The sequence below is a fragment of the Nelumbo nucifera genome, chromosome 6 (assembly GCF_055504915.1).
Source record: "Nelumbo nucifera cultivar China Antique chromosome 6, China Antique-T2T, whole genome shotgun sequence".
Classification (NCBI taxonomy): Eukaryota; Viridiplantae; Streptophyta; class Magnoliopsida; order Proteales; family Nelumbonaceae; genus Nelumbo; species Nelumbo nucifera.
The window spans coordinates 65,229,904-65,257,360 of NC_142654.1; the positions used below are offsets into that span (position 1 = coordinate 65,229,904).

The 27,457-nt window shown below is 38.0% G+C and overlaps 1 long non-coding RNA gene and 1 pseudogene across 1 annotated transcript; both read right to left on the reverse strand.

The window, feature by feature from the left end:
• Positions 1–1,242: 1,242 nt before the first annotated feature.
• On the reverse strand, positions 1,243–5,922 carry LOC104590219 (uncharacterized). The gene is made up of 2 exons (XR_734089.3): positions 5,504–5,922; positions 1,243–1,464 (listed from the first exon to the last, which is right to left on the reverse strand). It is a non-coding gene; the product is annotated as an uncharacterized LOC104590219 (long non-coding RNA).
• A 9,996-nt stretch (positions 5,923–15,918) lies between these two features.
• LOC104590225 (granule-bound starch synthase 2, chloroplastic/amyloplastic pseudogene) lies at positions 15,919–18,362 on the reverse strand (annotated as a pseudogene).
• Positions 18,363–27,457: the final 9,095 nt, after the last annotated feature.

Below are 27,457 nucleotides of genomic sequence, written 5' to 3' on the forward strand. Positions count from 1 at the left end.
TGCTTTATCAGCAGATTGCCTGAATAAAGCTTTACCACCTGTTCTCTTATTCCCTGACCAATATAGAGTATTATCCAGCTGATGGGAAAAAGAGAAAAAAGTTCCAACTTTAATTTACTTGTATGGAGTCAGGATCACCCGCCAAAAAAATACATTCCGATTTCCAACAGTCTATCAATATGATCTGAAATCTTATATCTCGAGATCGGCTTCTATCAAGACAAATTTGTGCCCACACCGTTTTAATAGTTTTTTGCAACTATGACATTTTCAATGCAAGGCAGTAAAAGCTATTCGAACAGATTTTGCCCTGACTGATGCCGAATTCGCACATCTCATTCATAGAGGATTCCACTTTGATTGTGGGTCTCTGTCTCATGGCGAGATGTACAGTATAAGATCAAGTGGGTAGAGGGTTGGAAGCAGGAGATCCTTTTTTTTTACTAAACAGGAAATCCCAATTCACTTTTATGCACATCTATCATATTTAATTCTTTGCATGAGTTCAGAATTCATTCCAACAATTGGAGGGTCATATGAGGTATTTTATATTGTAATTTTTCTTTCAAAACCGAACTGAAAAGGTATGATATCTGAAAAACTAATAATCACTACAAGAAATATGATCTTTAGCTACAGATAAAACCGTGGCTAAAGGTCAAGAAAACCGTAATTATAGATCTATAGTTACGGTTTAGCTACAAACAATAAACCATAGCTTATGTTCGTGTGGCTATAGCCTACAGCTACAGTTCAAATAAATCGTAGCTATAACCCATCTATAGCTACAATATTTGTCCATAGCTATAGGGCATATGCAAACCATATGAACCTTTAGCTGCGGGCTGAACCATAGCTAAAAGATACATATAGCTACAGTTTTTAAATTGTCCATAGTTATATATCCAAATCTATAGCCACGGTTTTGTACAAAACTGTAGCTATAATTCTTCTATTTATAGCTACGGTTTGCTACAAAACCATAGCTAAATGTACTAACCTATAACCACAGTTGTTTTTGCTAAAACAGAAGTTAAAAACTCTAACCTATAACTAAGGTTTTTTGACAAACTGTGGCTAAAAGATGCAATATATGCCCACAAATTTCTTGGAAAACCATAGCTAATTGTTTCAATTTATAAAAAAAAAAAATGGCTATATTCCAAATAAAATAGTAAAATAATGACAATTAGGACTACCACCTTGAAGCAACATCTATTTTATTCATACATCACATGAAAATTATATAATAACTTCTAGCAAATACTAATATTATTGTAACAATTCAGTACATGCCACATATTTGAATACATCCATTGTTTAAAATGTATTATAAATGTCAAATTTCCCTCAATACATATTAACATCTACATGACTTTCAAAAAAAATAGAGAAATTCTAAATATAAAAGAATTATCCATTGTCTTCAACTAAGCTTTAAGAGTCACTTGTTGCATCTTTAACCTACAAAGAAAAACAAAAAAAAAATATAACAATAATTACTTTGATGATCTAATTAAATATGCAATATACAATGAAAAATGTGAAGAAATATAGACTAATAATAACATGTATATAACATTGAGATCCAAAAGAGCCCAAATGAGCTAATAAGGTCTCTCATTTTGCATCATGTTCTATCTATGTCTTATGGACTTGGATTTCTAAAAAATTCCTAATGGATTCATCAATTTCTTAAGGAGCAGCCATCATTATTTTTAGGGGAGGGAGAGCTCTGAGAAGAAACTTGTCTATAATTAGAAGAGATAACTAAAGGTTCTACAATAACAATAGGTGTCCATCCTTGAACCATATCATCCATAGAGAATTTTCATTTTTGTTTTCTCTGTATACAGTGAATAGGGGACCCTACTAGTGATAAGATCTATCAAAATATTAGGGGCTGTTAAACTTTCATCATTGTATAGTTGAACCATATCATCCATAGGTTGTTTAATTTTCATGTATTTATTGTATATAACATAATAGAATAATAGCTTTTAGAAATCATTTGGGGGTTTAGGAAGGGAACTTTACAAAATTCAATTACAACAGAGACACACTTCTCATGTTCTATATGGCAAATATTGACAGTTTGATAAATACAATTTTCTTTTGCAAACGGAAAACCAGCATTTAGATCTATACAAGATTCATAGAATTTGCTCTTGGAACCTTCCTGATATAGAAGCAAGTTAGGAATGAATTTCTTGTCCATATTTAGATCAACTCACCTTTTCAAGGCTTGTGGAGTTTTTTTTATTTGGTATTTAAGGAGAAGGGGCTACACAAAATGAGAGTAGTGCATCCCCAAACATCCAATATACAAATATAACAAAAAAACCAAGGAAATAACATGAATAAGGTGTCCAATATGAAATTCATACCATAAATTCTAGTACCCAAAATAGATAACCCATTTTTTTAAATAGAGAACAAAATGCATGAACTTCAGAGTTCAGATTGTAAGGTATATTCATTTGGCCCTTGTTGCATGCAAGATAAGCAAAGAGACGGGCCAATTTTTTATAATATAATCTCTATTTACATGAACAAAAGAAATTGACTGAAATGAAAGCCTGAATATTCTGATTCAACCCTAGTGAAACTATTTTGTCCATGTGATAGATAGGCCCTTGAGTTCAAGGGAGACTTTACTAAGAAGATCCAGAAGTTGTACCTAGGTCAGGACCCTAAAACCACAAAAGTAATCCCAGGAGGTTACACCTAGATCAGGTCCTTAAAATCTAGGGGAGTAACCCCAGGATTTATTTAAATTAGCTATCAATTTCAACTTCATTAATTTAACCAACAAAAGACACCTATTTCCTAAGTGCAAACTTCGATCTTTGCTTCAGCCAATGCCAGGCGCATGTTCCTAAAGGAAGACACCTGGACTTCATTTGATTAATATAATGTGCCACTAAGAGAGGCAATTAAGTTCCAACCTAGCTAGCCCAGGTGGCTTATTCACAAGGAAAACCCAGATCTGTTTCAAACAACAGCCTTGAATCTTTGAGAAGAGACACCTTGGCTTTGCCTGAATGTACAAGCATCAGTTTACTTCTGATAAAGCACCCCAATCCCCAAACAGTATTCTAATGACTAGGAGATACTTCCTTAGGAGACTTATGCAAATCAGATTTTAATTAAAAGAGTTGAGAATTTTGTTTTGTCAAGGGGACTGTCATAACCATGTTACACTAGGTTTGCCTCTACCTCTTCCTCTAGTTATTATACATAAAGATGGGAGAAAGGATAGAGGGCTAAAAGGCATCCTAGGATATGAGTTTTCTCCACTACCTCAAGGAGTTCATAACAGGGGAGCTAAACACACTGAGGGCTGAAACTGTCACAAATTTAATTACACGGGAGAGTAAAGAATGGTCATACACTAGAAAAACTCAGCAGCCACTACTCCCAACATCACAACCCAGTCAATTTGGATTGTTACTTTACAAAACAAACTCTGCAATTAGATTACAATAATTTGATCAATCTCCACAACAAGATGCAACAAAAAACACACAATCTTTTTGTAAGAAGAAAGGAATATCAAAGAAATTGAAATTTTCTTATCCCTAAAGAGGATATACTTCTCATCATCATCTCAAATAACCAATTAACCATGTACAAATTTATCATATAGGCATACATAACATAGCGTGCATAATTAATCCAAATCTATTCTACACTATGGGTATAAGTCTAAGAAAATAAAAGGGATGGTTTACAACATATATATATATATATATATATAAGAAACATATATCAATGTGAATACACATAAATGTCCTAAAGTTAGTATATGGCCATCTAGTAAAATTAAGATCAAACCACTAAGCAAATATGTTCTAAACACCAATGAAAGCACCCACTTATGGAATTAATTCTAACAGAAGATAATGTCAATTAAAGAAAACTTGCATGTCTTCTTTAATCACACTCTGGATTAGTTATATTATAAGCATAACAACATTCATAAATGGCACAGTGGTGCACACCATGAACTAAGATATATCTGATAATCCTGGTGCTTATGGTAACCCCGGAGCTGTCGGCATTGGAGGAATTCTAAGAGATGAGAATGGCCACACATGCTGGGTTTATAGTGGTCCGATTGGGATAGCTGACTCAACAAAGGCAGAAGTGTTAGCAGCTAACAGGGATTCGCCTAGTCAGCAAACTGGGTATCCAAAGCTTCTCAATTGAAGGTGACTCAACCAATACTATAAGATGGTTGGAACAACAGGAAACTGAACCTTGGAGACTTAGTCACTTCCTACCAGACGCAAGGGACCTCCTGGCTCCTTCGAATGTTTCTCTAACCTGGATCCCAAGGGAACTAAATGTAATGGCAGATGGTCTAGCAAAATTAGGAATTATTCTAGAGTCTCTGTACTGTGATTCCTGCCCTCCTGTGTAATTCTCAGGGGTCTCGCCCCTCTCTTGTATTTGTACACACTCTTGTGTACCTCTCCTTTCTTCTATAAAATTGTTAACTTTTCTCAAAAAAAAGATATATCTGATAATCTCCTTTTTAAGCCACCATGTGTTTCCACTGATAGCATTTGGAATAATTATAAAATGGGACCGTCAACACTCAGGTTGGAGCTATTTATCTTGCAAGGCTTTTGTTCTACCTGCAATTTTAGCCAAAACATCAAACTCTCTAACCATGCAATGCCATCTGAAAAGCTAAAATAGAATAACAGGAATTCCAATGCTCACCTTCCCCAAAACTTAGATACTTTATCATACCAATATCCAAGTTACTCTTGATTAGAAAATGAGAGCTCTGCATTGATTTGGTGCAGCCCCAATCTGGTGGATCTATATCATTTAAAAATCTAAACTCTTCATGCAATCATTTGAAACCCATAGGGAACCAAAACATCTTGATAATTCATGTGATTCATCGTGGCTACTGAAACACTCTAGCTAGTGTCTCCAAGCTTCTTATTTTTCCAGATAACTGGTGGGAGAAGTAAATCCCCAATTAAAGAAAGAAGGAAAACCTCAACCCCAAGAGCAAACCTATAAAGGAAAAACACCAAAGAGAAAAAAAAAAAAAAAAAAAACACAATGGGACACTAGGAAAGGAGAAGTAAATGAAGAAAAAAATGCCCAAACCTGTATAATTAAACCCTTTGTCGTTGAAACCAAATTGAATCCAATAAGGGCTTGGTATAAGAGGAAAGAATCAGTTTTATGAAGACAAAATTACATGAAAGCCTTCTAATTCGAGGTGCAACACTACTAAAAGGAAACAGAGTTTAGAACTATTCATTGCCAATAAAAAGAACATTTGAAAACATAATTAACCTAAAACACCAATCCATTCCACAAATTGAAACCCATCCAACAATTCCAAAAATTCAAAAGCATACCTACATCAATACCTAAGAAGTTACACTAAATGCTTCTAAAGTAAAAGAAACATTCACCAAAGCAATGATAAACTTTAAATCCTAGCACGAAAAAGGAAAAAAGAATTACAAACCTTAGAGCAAATGTAAAGGAGAAAATCTTATAGCAATAAGCTGTGCGTTGAGCTCTAATGTTTGAGGGGGAGGCACTTGAGAGTGGTGGATAGCATATTTCATATGGGGTGTCCAATAGGGGAAAAGTTGTGTAAATACCCATATTGAAGAACAACTGGAGCTTTGACAGTGAAACCGAAGCTTTGAGCTAAGCCTTTGTCTTGGAGAATGGCTGACAAAACCTTTTTGCAAAATCCAAATGAAATCTGAAAATGAAAATGGAAAAAACAAAACAAAATGAAGAATCTGAGAGTTGGAAGAAGAAGAAATTGATGCCAAAACTGAGAGTTGGGGGAAGATTGAATGTCAAACATAGAAGAGTTTTTCTTTCAAAGAGGGAATAGCACTTGGCATTCGAACTCATTAAACGAAATAAGAAGGGCGGGAGACGTTTTGAAAGTCCAAATGGGAGGGAAAGAGAAAATACAAAGGCGGGAATTTTTTGGACGCATTAACAATTTCTAAAATTTGCAATAAGTTTAGAAAATAATTAAATGATTAATTATAATTAGTACTTACTACAAATATAAATAAATTCAATCTAACATTTAAAAAATAGTAATTTTATTAATAAATTCAATAACTTATAAAGTTATATTTAAATTGATTAATATAACAAAATTAGTAACAATTTAGTATCCATTACATTTTTATTTAAAATTATTAATTTAATAAAAATAAAATTAACTAATAAAAATTTAACAATTTTGATAATTACAATAGTTCTTCATTCTTCATTTGACTTCGGATTGCCTTAGCTCAATTGGGAAAACTAGACTTAGGAAAGAGAGTCGAGTGTAGGGGTGCTTATGAACCCTAGGCATATTTTTTAAACTGAACTGGTCCACTAGTTTTTTGGTTTTTTTATATTTATAATATTACTATAAAAAATACATAAATATGTAATATATAATATATTATAAATATGTATATTATACAGGTAATATAATCATATATTTTAAATACTTACCAAACTTATCGGTTTACTTAATCAGATTTTTTTGTTCAATTTCCTTAGTTTTGTTCGGTTTTTTTTATGAGCACCCCTAATCAGGTGATGGTTCAAGCAGTTTGACCATTTAGGTCAATGGCAAGTTGAAAAAACATTGGACTTCGGAAGTTTGATACCCTATCTGCTAAAGCTTTCATTGGACTCCAAAAGTTTAACACCCAATTAGACTTCGAATCTGATTATCCCTGATAATGTGTGGGTATTGTGCATATCTCAACTAGACCTACTCAAAACAAAATAGTTGCTTGAGCCTGCAAATTTATAGATCTAATAGTTGCTTAAGTTATTAAAATTTTGTAATTATTAAACTAAGGTATTTATTTAAAATACAATAATTTCTAGAAAATTATCATATTTACAGAAATATCGCTAATTTCTTGACTAAAACTAATTAAATGTAATTTTTGACTATTTATAGCTTAAATTATAATTATTGTTGATTATATTAATATTAATAATTAAAATACATTATTTTTTCATTATTATTCAGTATTTGTTGCAATAAAATATAATTAATTTAATTTTTTAAAATATTTTTAGTATTTTAATTAAGCTTTAGGTTTTTCAGAATTTTCGAATTTTTAATTAATTTTTGGTGTTTTTTCATTATTATTAAGTAATTATTGCATATGAACATTTTTCAATAATTTTCAGTATTTTCATCATTTAAATTACTAAATAAATACCATAGTTAATAAAAATGCAGCTAATTTTATCATTTTCTATAATTTCTAGCTTGATTTTTAATATTTTTTGGTATTTTTTAATAATAAAATACTATTAATTATAATTTTTAATTATTTTCAGTAAACACCCTTATTAATATAAAATATCGTTAGTTTTCAATAATTTTTAATTATTTTTAGTATTTTAATTATGTTTAGATTTTTCAGAATTTTTTTGGATTTTTAATTAATTGTTGATATTTTAAACTATCAATTAATATTTTTTATTAGCGCTTATGAAGGTCTCAACTCATAAGTTATCTAATAATATTATTAAAACTATCAATTAATATTTTTATATTTAAATTTCTTATTTTTATTAGCATTTATTAAGTTGGATTTTTAAGTGGAATTGAAACACATTTTTAATATTTACCAAGTTTTGTTAATATTTATTTTTAGTGAAAGTTTAGTGGATTTTTAAATTAATAATTTTCTGATTGTTTAACCTCAACCTATTTATATTATCTGTTTATATCATAGTTTTCAAAATCGGACCAGACTAGAAAAACCAAGAATTAGTTAGGTGACCAGTTCCATTTTACCCTAGAACCGTTATTTTGGCTTTTTTTTTGGGTTAGATCAGTTTGGTGGATAGTTTTGGCTTTTTTTTTGAGTAAATAGGGTTAGGTGTATGGTCAAATTGGTTAAGGGTTGGATCATGGTTTAATCGTCCAACTTTCTAAACATTGGTTATTGTTATATGTTTTATTATATATAGAATAAATAATGTTGTTTTGAAATATGTAGAATATATATATATATATATAGAGAGAGAGAGAGAGAGAGAGAGAGAGAGAGATTTATTTATATTTTATTTTAGTTTTTCATCTTTCACAAATAAAAAAAAGTTAAAAATTACACTTTGAGGCAAAAAAAATTGGTAAAGTGGTTGAAATAATTTATTAGTTATTATTTAATTAATAAAATAATAATTAATAATTATTTATCTATATTGTATAACTATTACTTTAATAATAATTTATTTATGAATTTAAATAATTTAGTTTAATTGTTAATATTATTTTCATTCATAGGTAATTAATTAATTTACTATTAGTGGTTTTCATATTTAGTTTATTATTTTCTATTAATTATTAACTTACTTAAATAATTAAATTAATTTTTGATGATTAATTTTAATTAATCAAATAATTATTAATACTTTTATTTCTATTTTAGAAATTATTTTCCTTTTATTAATGTACTTATGAAATTATTAATAATTTATTTTCTAGTTTAAATATTATTAAATAGAAATCATTAATTATTATTGTTATGCAATAGTAATGAGCTAATAATTTGTTAATTATTAATTATATTCATTTACTTTAATAAATTATTAATTATTAATTTACTATAAAAAGTAATTAATAAATAATAAATATTTTAAATGAATATTATTTATTATCTAAGAATAAAATGATTGTAACTAAAGATGATTAACTTCGTAATTATAGCCTTTTAGTTATCCATGGCTATAGTGATAAATAGCTCTTTAGCCACGGACAGAATAACTTTTAACCACAGACAAATTGTCCGTAGGTAAAGCTCAACTTCTGCTTTTGTAACTTATAACCACGGATACATTATAACCGTGGCTATAAATATCTTTTAGCCATGGACAAAATAACTTTTAACCACGGATAAATTGTTCGTAGCTAAAGCTCAACTTCTGCTTTTGTAACCTATAGCCACGGATACATTATAACCGTGCCTATAAATATCTTTTAGCCACGGATACATTATAACCATGGCTATAAATATCTTTTAGGCACGGACAGAATAACTTTTAACCACTGACAAATTATCCGTAGCTAAAGCTCAACTTTTAACCATGGACAAATGGTCCGTAGCTAAAGCTCAACTTATGCTTTTATAACTTATAGCCATGGATACATTATAATCATGGTTATAAATAACTTTTAGCCACGGACATAATAGCTTTTAACCACGAACAAATTGTCTGTAGTTAAAGCTCAACTTTTTGCCACGAACATCAAATTGTCTGTAGTTATATCCCATGTTTTAGCTATGGTTTTCTTTTTACCGTAGCTAAAGTGCCATAGCTATAGCCCCATTTTCATGTAGTGAATAAATCAACCAGTCTAATAAAACTAGGAACCAATCACCACCTGCTATTCATGATACCCACGGGGGATTTGGTTGGTCAAAGTTCACATGGAATCATATCTTTGTGCTATCATACATATTGTTACAATTTGAAAACATTCTATTCTAAATTTGAAAACTACTGCATATATTTATATTTGGGTTCCACTATGATGCTTGAAAGATATGATATTTGAAAAACTTATAATCAATTAACCAGCTCCATAAAAATAGAAACCAATTATTCAGTTTGGGGGGTGTGATTGGTCAGTCTTTCCGGCGTCATAGGTTTTCCCTTTATATTTATAACCCATAAAAGAGGAGAGAGTTTTGTGCTTCTAACTCTAGTCCATCTAGGTCGGGGTGTACAATCGATTTGTTCAGCTTGAGGACCTAACTGATTATTCAGTTCAGAACCAAACTGGCCCTAATCGAGTTCAGTTTAGTTGGTTCGATTTCAGTTTGATTGAGCCCTTATTCCACATAAATGATAAACATTCAATAATTAATTAATAATTAATAAGTGTTATTAATTAAAAATTAAAATGGCCCCAAAGCCCAATGGTTTTAATTAATTAACTATTATTAATTAAAAGTTAAAATATGTCCAAAGCCATATCATAGGGAATTGTTGAATTGGCCATTATTTACAAACAATTAATGATTAATGAACAATTAATAATTAGTCTAATTTTAATTAACTATTATTAATTAAAAGCTAGAATAGGTCCAAAGCCCTATGCCAATGGAGAATTGCCAAATTGGCAATTATTCACACACAATTAATGATTAATAAACAATTAATAATTAGTCTAGATGTTAATTAACTAATATTAATTAAAGGTTAGAATGGGCCAAAGCCCAATGGGGAATTGCCAAATTGGTCATTGGAGAAGATAATGATTAATTAGTATAAAGTATTAAATAGAACATTAAATATTTAATATACTTAAGTAAATAAAAAAACTAATTGGGTTTTTGCCTTTTTTGGTTCGGTTCTATTGAGAATCTCAACCAAACCAAACCAAAACTGAAAATCATTTTTTTTTTCAAAAACAAAACCAAACCGATATCCATGTTAACTGAACCGAACTAGCTTATTCAATGTGGTTTGGTTTTCAGTTTATCAACTAAATGTGAACATCCCTACACATAGGGTTGCAAGTAGTATCTGATTGTTTGAATTTGGTTCCATTGTGTGATCCGAATTCAATTCAATTTGATTTACATATACTTGTGTAAAGAGTATCTATTAGGAACAAATAAGTATTAACCATGCTTTTTGGATTAACTCATATGACTTGTGCATTATCCAAGACAATTATCTATGTTGATGTATGCTTAAAATTTATATTGTATCTACTAGTAAAGTTGATTTGACTATTATGTCCTTACTAAATTTTCATAGGTTCAAGTTTTGCATGTATAAATATTTTTTAGTTAATTTTGTTCACAAAATATTCAAAATCAATTTTTATTTCACTTTATTAATACTACAAATCATTTTTAGTTTAATTTATTTATACTATTCAATATCCAATTCCAATCTGAATTAAATTTTATTCGACATAAATCCAATAAATAAGTTCTGATTTGAATTCATATATATATATATATATATATATATATATATATATATATATATATATATATTAAAACAAATCGGTCAATAAAATTTCTCCTTTTTTGAATTTTTTATTTTTGTTATTCCATGTCATTTTTGAAACAACAATGAGATGCACTTTCCCAATAACCTATTCCTAAAATTTCTCCTAAACTACGTCCCCCACTTTCTCCAAAATTATCTCTAATCCCTATTTATCTTCTAAATTATCTCTAATTCCTATATATCTCAAAAATTATCTCTAATTTAGTAGAGAGTTTCTCTCCTAAATTATCTCTAATTCCTATTTATCCTCTCCCCAACTTTTATCTATATCTATCTAAAAAAGTTTGGGTTAAAAAATTTAAGAATTATTTAAATATTCTAACAAAATTATATAATAATTTTAAAAATATTTATTAAAAACACAAAAAAATAATTTTATATTTTTACAAAATATATCACGAAATTATGTTCTAATAATTTAAATTCTGTTTTTCCAGATTATCAATTTAAATTTTATTCAAATAATAAAAACTTAACATTAAAAAATAAAATGTTATTTAAATATTTCAATAAATAAATATCGTAAATAACAAATATTATAAATATATAAACAATTATATAACAAAATATTTAGTAATATGTAATAGATTTAAATAAATAAAATTCAAATAATAAAAAAATTTAAATATTTAACATAACTAGATTTTAAATAGTTAAAATAACGAAATTATGTAATAAATTTAAAAAATTTCTTAAAAAGTAGAAAAATAATTATAGCACAATGTCGAAAATAATAATAATTCAATATATTACAAAATTAATAATAAAATTATGTAATAATAGTATAAATTATAATTTTAAGGATTATTAAATTCAATAAATAATTAATATTTTAAAATTTAAACATTCTACATATTATTTTAGTAGTTAAGTAACTAAATATTTTAAATAACAAAATAATTAACATAACTAGATTTTAAATTTGTTAAAATAAAGAAGTTATGTAATAAATTTAAAACAATATGAAAAGTAGAAAAATAGTTATAGCATAATATTGAAAATAATAATAATTTAATATTTTACAAAATTAATAATTAAATAACTTTAATAAAAATTTAATATTTTTACATAATATTGTAAGTAACTAATTTCACGTATATCAATTAATAATTCAAGAAAATAACTTTCATAAAAATTAACATTTATTAATAATAATTTTAAACTCTTAATATATATTTATTATATAATTATATATTCTAATATTAATATTTTTTTATTTTAGTAATTATTTATTATTTTTTGTGATAAATGTATTTTCAATATAATTATGTATAAATTTATTTTTGTTTTGTTATTTATCAAAAAACTTTCAATAATTATTGAAGATTAAACTACTATTATTGAAATTTTTAAATTTTGTTTATTGTACTTATTGTATTTATTGTATTTTTTATATAACGTATTGATTAATAATTATTAGAGATTATACTATTTATTGACTAATTTAATATATTTTTATATTGTATTTTTTCATTATCAATATATTTTTCAATAATTGTCTATTTTCGCTATAAATTTTTAACAACTATTGGAGATTAAAATATTGTTATTTATCAAAGATGAGACTATTAATTTATCTGAAATTATGAGAGTTCATGAGTTGGTTCGGTTCGGTCGTATGTTTGACCTGGTCAGTTGAAACTGACTAACCATTTGTGAAAACTGACCCACTCAAGTTGTATCAGTTTGGGTCGATTTTTTGGTTTGGTCAATTGGTTCAAAAGATTCAAACTTTAAAAGTCAATTTAAATTTAAAAATTATAGTGCAATTGTTAAAAAATAAATTTTAAAATGAAATTTATGATATAAAACAATTTAGACTAAGAAATATGGGAAATTTCTCACTTTTTCATATTAAAAATTATATTTAAAATACAAAATATTAGTATATATCAATGGTCAAGTCATCTGATTTTGGTCGATTTACAAATGGCCAAAGCAAAACTGATCCAATATGGTTAGGTCAAGTTGATCGGGTTGGTCGATTTCATCAATTTAATGAATAAACCTAACTGAAATTAATTATTGCTATTTTTGTATTATAAAATTTTTATTAAAAGTAGTATATAAAATATGAATAATTATTAATTATTTATAAATTTGAAAATATAAAATAATTGTATACTCTTATATAGGGGTGTCAATTGGACTAGATTTGGTCCAACCTGGTCCAGTCCAATGTGAGTCCATTATAAATGGACCTGGTCCAATCCAGTCCAATGAATATTTTGGACCAGTCCAGAGACTATCCAATCTGTTAAAATTCCTATTATTTTAGATTGGTTTCAACTCAAATCTGATCCATTGACACCTATGTTCTTATTTTCTATCAATGGACCAAATATTGGTTCAATCCAAAATAAATACATTATGGACGAACTAGGTCCAATCCAATATGTCATATTTGTCCGTCCAGTCCATCCAAATTCAACATGTCTTATTGGTTCGTCCAATCCATCCAAATGGATTTTGAGTTGGACTCTGTCCAACCCAAAACTGGTCCATTGACACCCCTACTCTTATGTGTTTCTATTAGGGTTATTTAGTAGAACACGCCTTAGAGTTTTACATATTTACTTAAACCTACCTTATAGTTTTCATTTTAATAAAATATCTCATATATTTTATAACTTATTTACTTTATCAACCTTTCATTAAGGAGTGTTTGTTTTGTCATTAGGGCCATGATTTTTTATTCCAAAAATACCCTTATCACTTTTTTGTATAGAAAACAAAATTGACCAAATATAGCCAATAGAGTGGTTGCCTTTGTCTTATTAGGGGCAAAAATGGTATTTTTATTTTTATTTTCTTTTGATAAAATTTATTTAAATGAACATTAGGGTCGACATTGTCATTTTCCACTATCATCTAATGGAAGATTGATTAAATCCATAGTAAATTATAAGTGGTGTTTTAGTAAAATACAAACTATAGGGTAAATTTTAGTAAATCCATGCAACTATAAGGGTGTTTTAGTAAATGACCCTTTCTATTGTTTAGCTTTCGCTTAATAAATCCCATGCATCGCATGGGTCCCCGCTAGTATATATTAAAAATCAAATTTGAATCTATCTATATATCAATTTGATTCGTCTGCAGCCCTAAGTTCGTGTTATACCTATAGAAAAAAAAAGATTGTAGTCAATATTCAAACTTTTATGTACCCAGAATGCCCTTCCTATTCATGCAATTTTCCATTTTATCCTTATCATTTCTATTAATAAAAGGAATTTTTTTTGCTTTCAACCAAGAAAAGAAATTAAAAGGCTTAAGAAAAAAGAAAAGATCAATTAATGATGGGAACCTGTTATATATATAACAAATAAATTAATAGAAAAAACCCCAACAATAATGTATTAAGAAAATAATAAAATATTAATGAAAATAATTAATGACTTAAGTAATAACATTATGTAATTAATATTGAATTAATTACTAACTTAATTATCTATCTATATTAATTTACATAATTATGATAGCTTAAATAATTTAAATACTTAATTACATTAATTAACTTATTTTTCATTTTTATCTCAACTTATTAACTTAACTAAATTGACTTATTTAACTTCAATTAAACAAAAAACTAACCCAACTTAAATAAAACTAACTAACAGTTTTAGTTATAGATTTCTATAATGTTCCTTCCCTTGTAGAATGTTTCCATGATTTTTGACACATTATTGGTTTGCAAGAGGATATATTGGGAAGTCCTATGGTAAGACCAATTGACATAGATACGGTGGCTCTTGGAACAGCTTATGCTGCTAGATTAGTTATTGGAATTTGGATTGAAGGTGAAATAGAGAGTAGAGAAAGACACTATTTTCACTCCCAAGTTGAATGAGGAACTAAGGAAGGAGAGACTAGAGTCTTGGTGAAAGGCATGCAATATCAAGAATTTTTGAATTGGGTCATTAAATACATTGTTTCATTTTTATCGGACTTGTTAAATTTATTTAATCTCTTAAATTACCTCTAGTGTTTGTGAAATTGACCAATTGTATCCTTATTATTTATATATTGTCATAAAATATCTTTATTGTTTCTGACAATTGATTAACTCTGGCACCATGTGATGTATAAATTTTCTTTAAAACCCAATTTTACATTTCCTCCTTCTCCCTTTTTTTTCACCATCCCTCTCCCTGGCAGCAGCTACAGCAAACCACTCCACAACCGTTCCAATCCCCATCCCTTCGCCGTCGTCGCCACCCTGTCATCGGCTATATCGAACCACTGTTAACATAATAAACCCAGGGAGGCAATTACATGTTACCGGACCATACATGTTACTGAACCATGTCTCAGAGACCCCAAAAGCCAAACGCTCTGACCTGCTCGTTCACTCTCAAAGCCTGTGCACGAATGTTATGGCCCCGCGCATAGGATCTCGTCACGGGTCGGTCCACGGGGAGAAAGTCCTACTTTCCTTTGCGCCTTCCCTTGTGTGCAGACCCTATTGTGGGAAACCAAATGGGTGATTTGTCCAAGAGACCACCCGAACTCTCCTAATGGGTGATTTGTCCAAGATATCACCCGAACTCTCCTCACTCTTTTCTTGACTGAAAAACTGAATGCTTTATTTCAACTCGTAGCTCCTTAAATAGGAGATTACAAAAGGGAATTCCTTGTTGGATTCGGCTAAGCTAGGGTAATCCAACTCAAACTCAAACTCCTAATTACCTACTCCTAATAGTAACACAACTCTTACTTAAGATAAGATAAGATAAGGATAAGGGATAAGGGATAAGGGATGGTGAAGATGGCGGCGAGTTGGTGAGCAGAGCTGATGTGGTAAGTGGGCCCCACCCTACTGCTGCTGCCGGGCGGTGCACGCGTCTCGTGGTGCTACTACCGTGCGGTGTGTGCTGCTGTCGTGAGGTGCGTGCTGCTTCCGTGCGATGTGTGATGCTGCCTGCTGTCGGGCGGTGCTTGCTGCTGTGCGGCGCTGCCGGGCAGTGCGTGTTGCTGTGTGGCATTGCCGGGTGGTGCGTGCTGCTGTGTGGCTCTGCCGGGCAGTGTGTCCATAACATCACACCCCTCCTGGACAACGAGCTTGTCCTCAAGCTCGAATTCCGAATACGTGGCTTGGAACTCTGCCAATGGATCAAACGACTGCACGCTCTCTCTTAGTCCACCAACATCATGAACAACATGGACTGCCTCGTAGCTCAGTGCATAAAGCTGGTTCAGTCCACATGGCTCAAATCTAGAAGGCATGAGTAGGATGTCTGCACCAACAGTTATTCGATGGGCCATTTTCACAGAGGAACCAACCCAACCCCTGACTTTGTCATGGTGTTGACTCTCAAAATGTTTGAGAAGTTGTTCCCGGTCAGGTCTCCCAGTGCCCCACATGACTAGTTGCACATCCTGGTCCACCATCCAAGGAGTGGGCTCAGCAACGAGATCAACACCTTTCTGATGGTCAAGCCTGCCAATGAACCCAATCAGAGGAACATTCTCCCGAAGAGGAAGACCAAGCTCCCTCTGTAGAGCTGCTTTGCATTGAGGCTTGCCAGTCTGAAGAGTCTCCGCAGAGCAATTGGTGTAGCCATTCGATGTCAGGTAAACATCTAATTATGGGTTCCCTTCGTTTGCATCAATCCCATTCACGATGCCCTTCAGCTTCCGATCAAACTCATTTATTATTTGATGTAGACCCCAGCCACCTTCTTTAGTTTTCAGTTCCCAGGCGTAACCATGGCTTACAGTGACTACACGATCTGCTGCTCTCAGGCCAGCTGCAAGGACATTGAAGTGTTCCCCACCTCCTGGGTCATGTAGTTTGAAGTAGTTTTGTGGAAGATCCACATAACGAAAGTCGTGTACTGGACCACGACCCCGGTGTGCTATGTTGTGGATCACAAGAACGCACCGGGTATGCTTACAGAAGAGAACCTCAAGAGCAGCCTCCATATCCTGCCCATCCACCTTATATCTCTTGTGCACTCCTTGTTTCTTGGGCTTCTACACAGTTACCATACCGTGGTGCCACAACCATAACTCTATGTCCACGCCGAGCCAAAGTGTTGTGGGCCCGCGCGTAGGATCTCATCACGGGTCGGTCCACGGGGAGAAAGCCCTACTTTCCCTTGCGTGCTCCCTTGCGTGCAGAATCTATTGTGGAAAACCGAATGGGTGATATGTCCAAGAGACCACCCAAACTCTCCTAATGGGTGATTTGTCCAAGAGACCACCCGAACTCTCCTTACTCTTCTCTTGATTGGGAAAACTGAATGCCTTTATTTCAATTCGTAGCTCCTTAAATAGGAGATTACAGAAGGAAATTCCTAATTAAACTCAAACTCCTAATTACCTACTCCTAATGGTAACACAACTCTTACTTAAGATAAGATAAAGATAAGGATAAGATAAGATAAGGGATAAGGGATGGTGTAGCTGGCGGCGAGTTGGCGGGCAGAGATGATGTGGTAAGATAAGTGTGGGCCCACCCTGATGAGCTGTCATGTGGGCCTTGCCCTACTGCTGCTGCTGGGCGGTGCATGCTGCGTGCTGCTAGGCGGTGCGTGCTGCGCGCTGCCAGGCGGTGCGTGCGGTGTGCTGCTGGGCTGCTGTGCGGCACTGCCGGGCGGTGCATGCTGCTGGGCAGCCCGTTGTGCGTGCTGCTGCCTATGCCTACGCCGCAATGCACTATCAGTTGGTGTGACCATAACATTACACCCCTCCTGGACAACGAGCTTGTCCTCAAGCTCGAATTCTGGATACGGGGCTTGGAACTCTACCAATGGATCAAACGGTTGCCCACTATCTCTCAGTCCACCAACAACATGAACAACAGGGACTGCCCCATAGCTCAGTGCATAAAGCTAGTTCCATTCTTTTGCATCAATCCCATTCACGATGCCCTTCAGCTTCCAATCACACTCATTTATTATTTGATGCAGACCCCAGCCTCCTTCTTTAGTTTTCAGCCCCCAGGCGTAACCATGGCTTACCATGACTACACGATCTGCTGCTTCCAGGCCAGCTGCACGGATATTGAAGTGTTCCCCACCTCCTGGGTCATGTATGTAGTTTTGTGAAAGATCCTCATAACGAAAATCGCGTACTGGACCACGACCCCGATGTGCTATGTTGTGGATCATAGGAACGCACCGGGTATACTTACATAAGAGAACCTTAAGAGCATCCTTACAGAAGTGAACTATGCATTTTAAAATATCCCCTCGGCCTCCCTCATATATATTTTTCTCAATGTTGTGAAACATAGGGCAGTCCATGAACACAAAATCTATGCCATCAATATAAGCTTGAAAGAAAGTTACCTCCATATCCTGTCCAACAACATTGCCAAGTCCACCTGTCTTCGACAAAGGAGCACATTCTGTAGGTACCAATATAATGTTCGTGACATCGTCCCCGGCCAAAGGAGGAGACTTTACAATCTCATCCTTCGTGCGTTGATCCTTGGTAATAACTGCGGTTGTAGGGGCAGCGATCTGCTGTTCGTTGGATGCCTCTGCCTAGTCCGGACGGCGACTGTTTGTGTTGGCGATTCCCTCAGAACTCCTTTCTTTGTTGGAGAGGAATGCTTCCAGCAGGCGTTGCATCTCCCAGACATCTTCCCTGACTTCACGAACCTCCATGCTGGTTTCTGCTAGCCTATATTCCAGTTCGTTGACCTTGAATGATAGCTGCTCCATATCGCCCGTGACGTTTGGCTCTGACACCAAATTGTTATGGGCCCGCGCGTAGGATCTCGTCACGGGTCGGTCCACGGGGAGAAAGCCCTGCTTTCCCTTGCGTGCTCCCTTGCGTGCAGAACCTATTGTGGAAAACCGAATGGGTGATATGTCCAAGAGATCACCCGAACTCTCCTAATAGGTGATTTGTCCAAGAGACCACCCGAACTCTCCTTACTCTTCTCTTGACCGGGAAAACTGAATGCCTTTATTTCAATTCATAGCTCCTTAAATAGGAGATTACAGAAGGAAATTGCTAATTAAACTCAAACTCCAACTTGAACTCAAACTCCTAATTACCTACTCCTAATGGTAACACAACTTTTACTTAAGATAAGATAAAGATAAGGATAAGATAAGATAAGGGATAAGGGATAAGGAATGGTGTAGCTAGCGGCGAGTTGGCGGGCAGAGATGATGTGGTAAGATAAGTGTGGGCCCACCCTGATGAGCTGTCATGTGGGCCCCGCCCTACTACTGCTGTTGGGCGGTGCACGCGTCTCGCAGTGCTGTTGCCGTGAGGAGCGTGCTGCTGTTGTACGGTGCGTGCTGCTGCCGTGCGGTGCGTGCTGCGCGCTGCCGGGCGGTGTGTGTTGCGCGCTGCCAGGTGGTGCGTGCGGTGTGCTGCCGAGCGGTGCGTGCTGCTGCCTATGCCTGCGCCGTAGTGTGCTGCTGGTTGGTGTGACCATAACACAAAGCCTTCGGTAAAGCCCCAGCAACATTGCCAAGCCCACCTGTCTTCGACCAAGGAGCGCATTCTGCAGGTACCAATATAATGTTCGTGACATTGTCCCCGGCCAGAGGAGGAGACTTTACAGTTTCATCCTCCGTGCGTTGATCCTTGGGAATAACTGCGGCTGTAGGGGCAGCGATCTGTTGTTCGCTGGATGCCTCTGCCCAGTCCGGACGTCGACTGTTTGTGTTGGCGATTCCCTCAGAACTCCTTTCCTTGTTGGAGAGGAATGCTTCCAGCCGGCGTCGCAGCTCCCAAACATCTTCCTTGACTTCACGAACCTCCCTACTGGTTTCTGCTAGCCTATGCTCCAGTTTGTTGACCTTGGATGATAGCTGCTCCATATCGCCCGTGACGTTTGGCTCTGATACCAGAATGTTATGGGCCCGCGCGTAGGATCTCGTCATGGGGAGAAAGCCCTACTTTCCCTTGCGCCTTCCCTTGCGTGCAGACCCTATTGTGGGAAACCAAATGAGTGATTTGTCCAAGAGACCACCCGAACTCTCCTAATGGGTGATTTGTCCAAGAGATCATCCAAACTCTCCTCACTCTTTTCTTGACTGGAAAACTGAATGCTTTATTTCAACTCGTAGTTCCTTAAATAGGAGATTACAAAAGGGAATTCCTTGTTGGATTCGGCTAGGCTAGGGTAATCCAACTCAAACTCAAACTCCTAATTACCTACTCCTAGTAACACAACTCTTACTTAAGATAAGATAAGATAAGGATAATGGATAAGGGATGGTGAAGCTGGCGGTGAGTTGGTGAGCAGAACTAATGTGGTAAGATAAGTATGAACCCACCCTGATGAGCTGTCATGTGGGCCCCGCCCTATTGCTGCTGTCGGGCAGTGCGCGCATCTCGTGGTGCTGCTGCCGTGCGGTGCGTGCTGCGCGCTGTCAGGCGGTGCGTGCTGCACACTGCTGAGCGGTGCGTGCTGTGTGCTGCACGCTATCGGGCGGAGCGTGCTGCTGTGCGGCGCTGCCAGGCGGTGTGTCCATAACAACGAATGTTAGCCCTTTATAAGCTAAGCAGATTCATCCTCAGCTCATCTATTTTGGGTTTCAAGCTGATGTGCTGTTGCAAATTGCACTTCTAGACGTTTATTCCAAGTCAGGTGATCTTGACAACGCGCAACAGTTGTTCGATGAAATGCAGATTAGAGATATTGCGACGTGGATCATATTAATCGCGGGGTTGGCGTAAGGGAGCAGACCTTATGATGCATTGGTTCTCTTTCAGCAAATGAGGTGTGAGAGACTGAGTTCCAACGAAGTTATTATACTTGGAGCACTTTCGGCTTGTTCACAGTTAGGCTCACTTAAAGTACCCTTACTATTAGCGGCAGATGATGTGGAAGAAACAGATATCCACCGTCAATCATCTGCTTCTTTCCACCGTCAATCTGTTTTATTCTATTTACTGAACAATCTGTGGTTAGACGTCCCAAAACCCCATGGCTGCCCTGGAAATGGCAGGACCTTCCTTTAATTTCAGAGACCTCCAGTGTAGTTAGTATATGGACGTTCCTTCTTGCAAATGACTTTTTTCTTCATTTTAATATTTTCTTTTGTTTTAGTAATACCTTTATTATGAGGAGGAAATGCAGGACTAATTCATCGATTTCTTGTCTCTTTTTCCCCAATTTCTGTATTACTTAGTCTTTATTCGTTCCTAGATGTAATCTCTCTCTTTATTCGTTCCTTGTTTATATTTGCTGTAATTATGAACTATTTGAGGGAAGAGAGAAAGAGAGGTCACCACCGTCTTTACCGTCTTCCAACGGTGAAACACAGTTCGCCGGAAAAAGGGATCAGACATCATCATCGGAATTGTTCATCAGTTACGTTTTATTTTGAAATTTGAGGAATAGTAAAAGGAAAATTCAACATTTCGTTTCCTTCTATTAGCACTTAATGATAATGTCAATTTTTAGAAACAGTAAGAGTACTTTAAGATAATATGCAAATAGTAAAGGTGCAGTTAGTCAATTTCACAACCAGTAGGTAGTTTAAGAGATTTACTCTAGATTTTACGAGTCATTAAACACATAGGTTCATTTCTATTTTAATTTACTTTTGATAGGCAAACTGAAAAATACACTTGTTGATGCTCGGTTTGGATGAAAGCAACAAAGTAATTTCACTCCCAAGCTTCGAGGGAAGGCCGAAGGCTTTGAGGGTCTCGGGGAGATGAGCCGAGGCCGAGGTGTATCGCTCCTTCAAGTATTGTAGAAGCCGAGGGTTAATACCGAGAAGGGTGTCCGAGGGAGGACGAGGTGTTGTTCCCACAATGACGAACCTGCAAGGGAGAGGGTGTTGGAGGCCTCGGGTGGTTACCCAAGGCGAGGACTCTGACGATCAAGTTAGTTCATGCACGAGGTAAGTGATAAGTCTGGAACCGAGGGGGTCCAGACGAGGTCTTAGATAGCGCTAAGCCCTTAGTGGAGAGAGCACTAGAGATCACAAAGGTTTCAAGTGGAATCGAATCCCTTACCTTGTAGGGGGTGCCTTGCATTTATAGCCGGAGCTGCCAGGGGGTAGTTGGGCTCAGATGGTCCAGATGCAAACCATACAAGGGCCTGGCGAGATGTTCTACCAATGCCACACGACGCCTTGCAACTGGGTCCACCTGGTCTACGTCAAATAACTCCGAGCACCCTCATGGTAAGCCTATGCGGGTGTCCTCTACTCAACATGCGTCAGCCTTGTATAGGCCAGTCGAATGCGCTTACATCACTTGCCCCCCACTCCCGAGGCCGACGTGGGGGTTCGGAAGGGACCTCAGCTTCGGCCGAAGGGAGTGTCGATATTGGTAGGTGCCATCAGACTTGTTTAGCGGAGTGTACCCTGCAGTGGCATCGCCTTCATCTCGCTTCTGCTTTGGCCTGATTATAGTTTGCGGAAGAGAGGTGAGGCTGTAGATGCCTCGGCTTCGGCTAGGGAGCTCGAGGTGGAAGGGGCCCGATTGAGCCGAGCCTATAACTTGTACTCACATGGTGACGGTCTAGGGCTGTATGCGGTACGGGATTCATTGGCTAACGCACCGGGGTTGTGCTTGATACAGGTCTAGTGTGATGAGAGCCTTCCATAAGGGAGACAGGCATTCTGGGCGAATCAATCCATGCGTTCATCGGGTTCATGCATCCGAACCGGTGAGTTACGGCAAGTGGGCTTATTGGTTCACTCGGTGTCGTTTCACCTTCTCGAGGCTGGGTGCTGGTTCACTAGGCGTTGTTTCGCTTTCCCGAGGCCAGGCATGCGCAGGTTTACTAGGCGTCATTTTGGTTCCCCGAGGCTGGTTGTCGAGTGTCACACCACGGGTGGCCAGCGAAAGCGATGACCTCACGACCGTTGGATCTAGCGAGATCCGAGCCGTTTGTTCATCTATAAATAAGGGCCTTAGTAGCAAATTTTCTCCGTCATTTGTCTCTGACGCCCTTGCTATCGAGTGAACTTTGCTCTCAAACTCTTAATCCTTCGACACACCTCGCCTTCGCTTTCCTCACCTTCGCCTCCTAGGTAACTTTCAAACCATGTCTTTCTCAGATTCAGGCCCTGAGTTCTATGAACTTCTGAATGCTTCAGAAGGAAGCTCCATTTGGACTCTTTCCCCCCTTTCTCCCTTAGGCCCTTTGGCAGCTGTCTCCCCTCAGCTGGAGGTGATGGTTCTAAAGGAGAGGGTAGCCTCTGGGGGTGCCGAAGGCAGCTGCCGAGGCATTGACCCTCCCTGTGAGAGCACCGCATCAGTGATGCCAAGGGAGCCAGAGGGGTCCTCTCAAGCTGAGGAGGAGGAGACTCTGGATCTTGCCCTTGAGACAGTGGCCGAAAGTGTTGCGTACGGGGCGGCAGGGCTGGTCTTCCGCATTCGGAATTCGATAGTTCTCTGGACATGGATCAGATTAGGTCCCTAGCTAGGCAGTACTTCATCCCTCAGACTTACACCATTAGGGTGTTTGGTGTACGTGACCGGCCGTGGACTCCCGAGGAAGGGGAGATCTGTGTCTACCAACACTTCCTCCAGTTCGGCCTTAGGTTCCCCCTTCACCCTCTGATTTCTGAGCTGTTGGGATGGTATGGGATCACCCTCAACCAATTGGTCCCGAACGCCCTTAGGACCATAGTGGCAATGTTGGTGGTGGCCTATTTTTAGGGAGTGGAACTGACGCCAAAGCTCTTCGAAGCCATGTTCGTGCCGAGGAAGAATTCTTTCAAGGTCGGTATGTATTATTTCCAGCCTTGTAGGACTAAGCCCGTAGATAACCCTTCGTCTGTCTATAATTGGAAGAGCAAGTTCTTCCTGTCTTGCCCCAAGGGTTGGTCTTTTAAGTCGATGTGTGGAGAGGCTTACCTAACGGTGGAGAAGAGTGCCCCCCCCCTTTTCTGGACGAGGAGGCTGCTGACCTAGTTCACATGCTCGTGCTAGGGAGAGTCCAAGCCCAACCCTTGGTGGAGGAGGAGCTCCTGTTGGTGTTCATGGGGCTCAATCCTGCTCCCCTCGGTAGGAGAGGTCTTGCAGTTTCTTTAACATGTCCCCTTTGTCTTCAGCTAACATACTGACATTCTCCCTTTATTTGCAAAAGTACCCATGGACGCCAAGAAGCCGTGGCTCGAGAAGGCCCGTGCCAAGCAGAGGGCCCAGGCGGTGAAGAAGGCAGGAGGGCAGACACCGAAGCGGCCTGCCAAGGGGGTTGCCCAACATGTCTCTGCTAAGGGGGCAACTCAACAAGTCCCTGCCAAGGGGAAGAGGCCGGCCGAGGGGGCCCCGAAGCCGAGCGAGACGTCGAGGAAGCCCATAGAGGGAGCCGAGACGGGAAAGAAGAGGCCTGCCAAAGGGGCCTCGAGAGAGCAGCCACCGCAGAAGGTGGCCCATACCGAGCATCCAGTCGGGGATGCCTTGAAGAAGCCTGCCCCTAGGGAGCGTCCAACAAGGCCTTCATCTGCTCCTCCGTCCGTGCAGGGGCCCACCAAAGGGGCCGAGGGGTCTGACCAGATCTTCCACCCCCAATGGTCTGTTCGCGAGGGGGACTCAATAACGGAGGAAGGGGTCAGCCAGGCCCTGGTGAGTGGGGCAATCCTCTCGAGGGACCGCTACCGCATGATGCAGAGCGAGCCGAAGGTCGTCTACGACAAGGGGCTGTACCACTTGGTCAAGGTAACCTTTGATCTCACGCTCCATCTTGTGGTTATTTCTTTGTTGTAGCATTTATTAATTGCTTCTGTTGCAGGCCTGCCTTCACTTCGTCGGTCTGGGAGACCGAACGAATCTGACTCTGTCTCGCCTGGACAAGCTTGAGAAGGAGTAAGAAAAGCTCCAAGCTACCCTCACCACTGTTGAGGGTAGGCGGGATGCCTATAGGAAGGGCCATAGGGACGAGCAGATTCTCCGAGAGCGGGTGGAGGCTAAGCTGAAAGAAACGCATGCCCGCTTCAACAAGGAGGAAGAGGAGAGGGTTCATCTCGGGAGCATCATCATAGAGGCAGAGTGATGGGCGACCGAGGCAAAGAGGTGGGCTATCGAGGCCGAGGGGCGGGTGGATGAGGCAGAGAAGGCTGTGGAGGCAACGACAACGATGGAGCGGGTGAACAAAGCGGCCGCCAAGGTGTTGGAGGCTTTCAAGAAATCCACCAAGTACCAACAGTCTCTTGAGGAGTATGCGTCGGCATCCTATTTGGATGGAATCGAGGACACAAAGAAGGCCCTCCTACAAGTGATGTCTGACATTGATGCCGAGGGGTTACAGGTCATTCCCGACTCCCCTGACGAGACTCAGGCTGTCGATGGCGCTGATGGCTCTGCCCCCCCGGCTGGCAGCGAGGCTTAGACGGGGCTTCCGCTTTCTGCTTGTTTTTTTTTTGTGATTGTCAATGGGCTCAGCCTCAAGCCGTAAAATTATTTGTAAAGGCTCAAAATTTGATGAAGCACAATGAGAAATTAAGCATTCTTTTTGTATATTGCGTATTTTTTGTTCATTGTGTTCTTTTTCCTTTCTCTTCTTTTCTTCTTCTTTTTTTTTACCGAGGGGTCCTTGCCCCCCCCCCCCCCAAGCGAAAAGATCACAAGGCACAAAAAGTAGCTCGTGTTGGCTTGTTACACGCACGCGTTAGGTTGTTAGGAGGGAGAGGCCGAGGTAGAGCTGCATGACCGAAGTGTGGCTCACCTAGCCAAATTTCTAAGTGTTCACTTAGGCAAGGCCAAGGTGGCCTACTGACATGTGGGGGAGAGGCCGAGGCAGAGCTTAAGCTTGCCTGGCTCCCTTCCTCCCATGGTTGCTTAGGCAAAGCCGACATGGCTTGTCGAACTATGGGGGAGGGGCTGAGGCAGAGTTGAAGCTCGCCTAGCTCCCATCTGTCCAAGTGGTTATTTCAACAAAGCCGAGGTGACGTTTTAAGGAGGTCAGGGTCTCGGGCCGAGGTGAATCGCCGATTTAGTCGGGGTTTCCACCTTTAGTTAATCATGCTAAGTGTAAAAGACTAAGAGACCATTGGTCGTCGAGGCGGACAATGAGGCGTGCGAGGCCTTGGCCATCTTGGGGTAATCTGGCGAGGTGTTAGGGTGTTCGCTACTAGTAATATGCCCTGACGACGGTCCAACATGAGCGCATGGTCCTCGAGAGAGGTTATGCACCTTGGCCAGTCATGAATCTGAGGGGTCTTAGAGACTTAGTGAGAACACACACTAAGCTTTGAGCCGAAGAGGAACTTTGCTTCATTCATTCGTCACTTCATCAAAAAATTACACTCATTTGTAATACATCCAAAGGTTCTCCGATTTCCACGTTCGAGGGATGAGTCTTCCATGTAAGTGTTCCAGGCGAAAGGTGCTGGTGCCGATAGCTTGTCTAACTCTGTAGGGGCCTTCCTAGTTGGGACCTAGCTTTCCTACTCTGGGTTCGGGGACCATGACCTTCTTGAGGACGAGGTCTCCCTCTCGATAGCGTTTTTCTTTCACTTTTGAGTTGTAGTAGCGGGCCACTTGTTGCTGGTAGGAAGCCACCCTGATCTGTGCTTGCTCCCGAGCTTTTTCCAGCAGGTCTAAGTTTGCTCTAAGTGCTTCACTGTTCTTGGCATCGTTGTACGCTTTAGTTCAGAGCATTGGCTGGCCGATCTCTACTGAGATGACTGCTTCTATACCATAGGTCAGGCCGAACGGGGTCTCTCTCATGGCCGTCCGAGGTGTGGTTCGGTATGCCCAAAGGACACTGTTTAGCTCATCGGCTCATAAGCCTTTGGCTCGGTCTAGTCTGGTCTTTAGTCCATCCAAGATTGTTTTGTTGGTGACCTCGGCTAGGCCATTTGTCTTGGGGTAGCCCACTGAGGTTACTACTGCTTGATGCCGAGGGAGGCACACCACTCCCAGAATTTGACATCGTCAAATTGCTTCCCGTTGTCGGTGACTAGCATGTGGGGGAGGCTGAAGCGGCAAATAACATTTTTCCAGAAGAAGCTCTAAACTGCTCGAGCTGTAATGGTAGCCAGGGGTTCAACTTCTACCCATTTAGGGAAGGGGCCAAGGAAGTCCATCCCCCACTTGGCAAAGGGCCAGGGGCTATTGAGAGCCGAGAGGGTGGTAGCTGGTGATAACTCTGTATTTTGATGCCTTAAGGGCACCATTTTAGGGGTATTTTAGACCTTAGACTAACTAATTTGTACCATTTTTCCGATTAAATTCAATGTTGTGACCTCTAAGGGTCCCTATGCAAATTTTGGGTAAAAACTGGGAAATTTATAGAGTTTTCTATAGATTTTGGGAAACTGGTGAGAATTCCAACTGAGAGAGGGGGTGTTTCTGTGAAAAACTGAGCACAGGAGGGCGCCTCCTATCTGCTAAACCCAGAAAGGCGCCCCTCCTATTGTATTAGCATACTCCCCTCTCCTTAGCAAACCCTAGGGCTTCTCCCCACTCATTCTTTTCACCTCCAACAAACCCTAGCCACCCCTAACTACTAAAT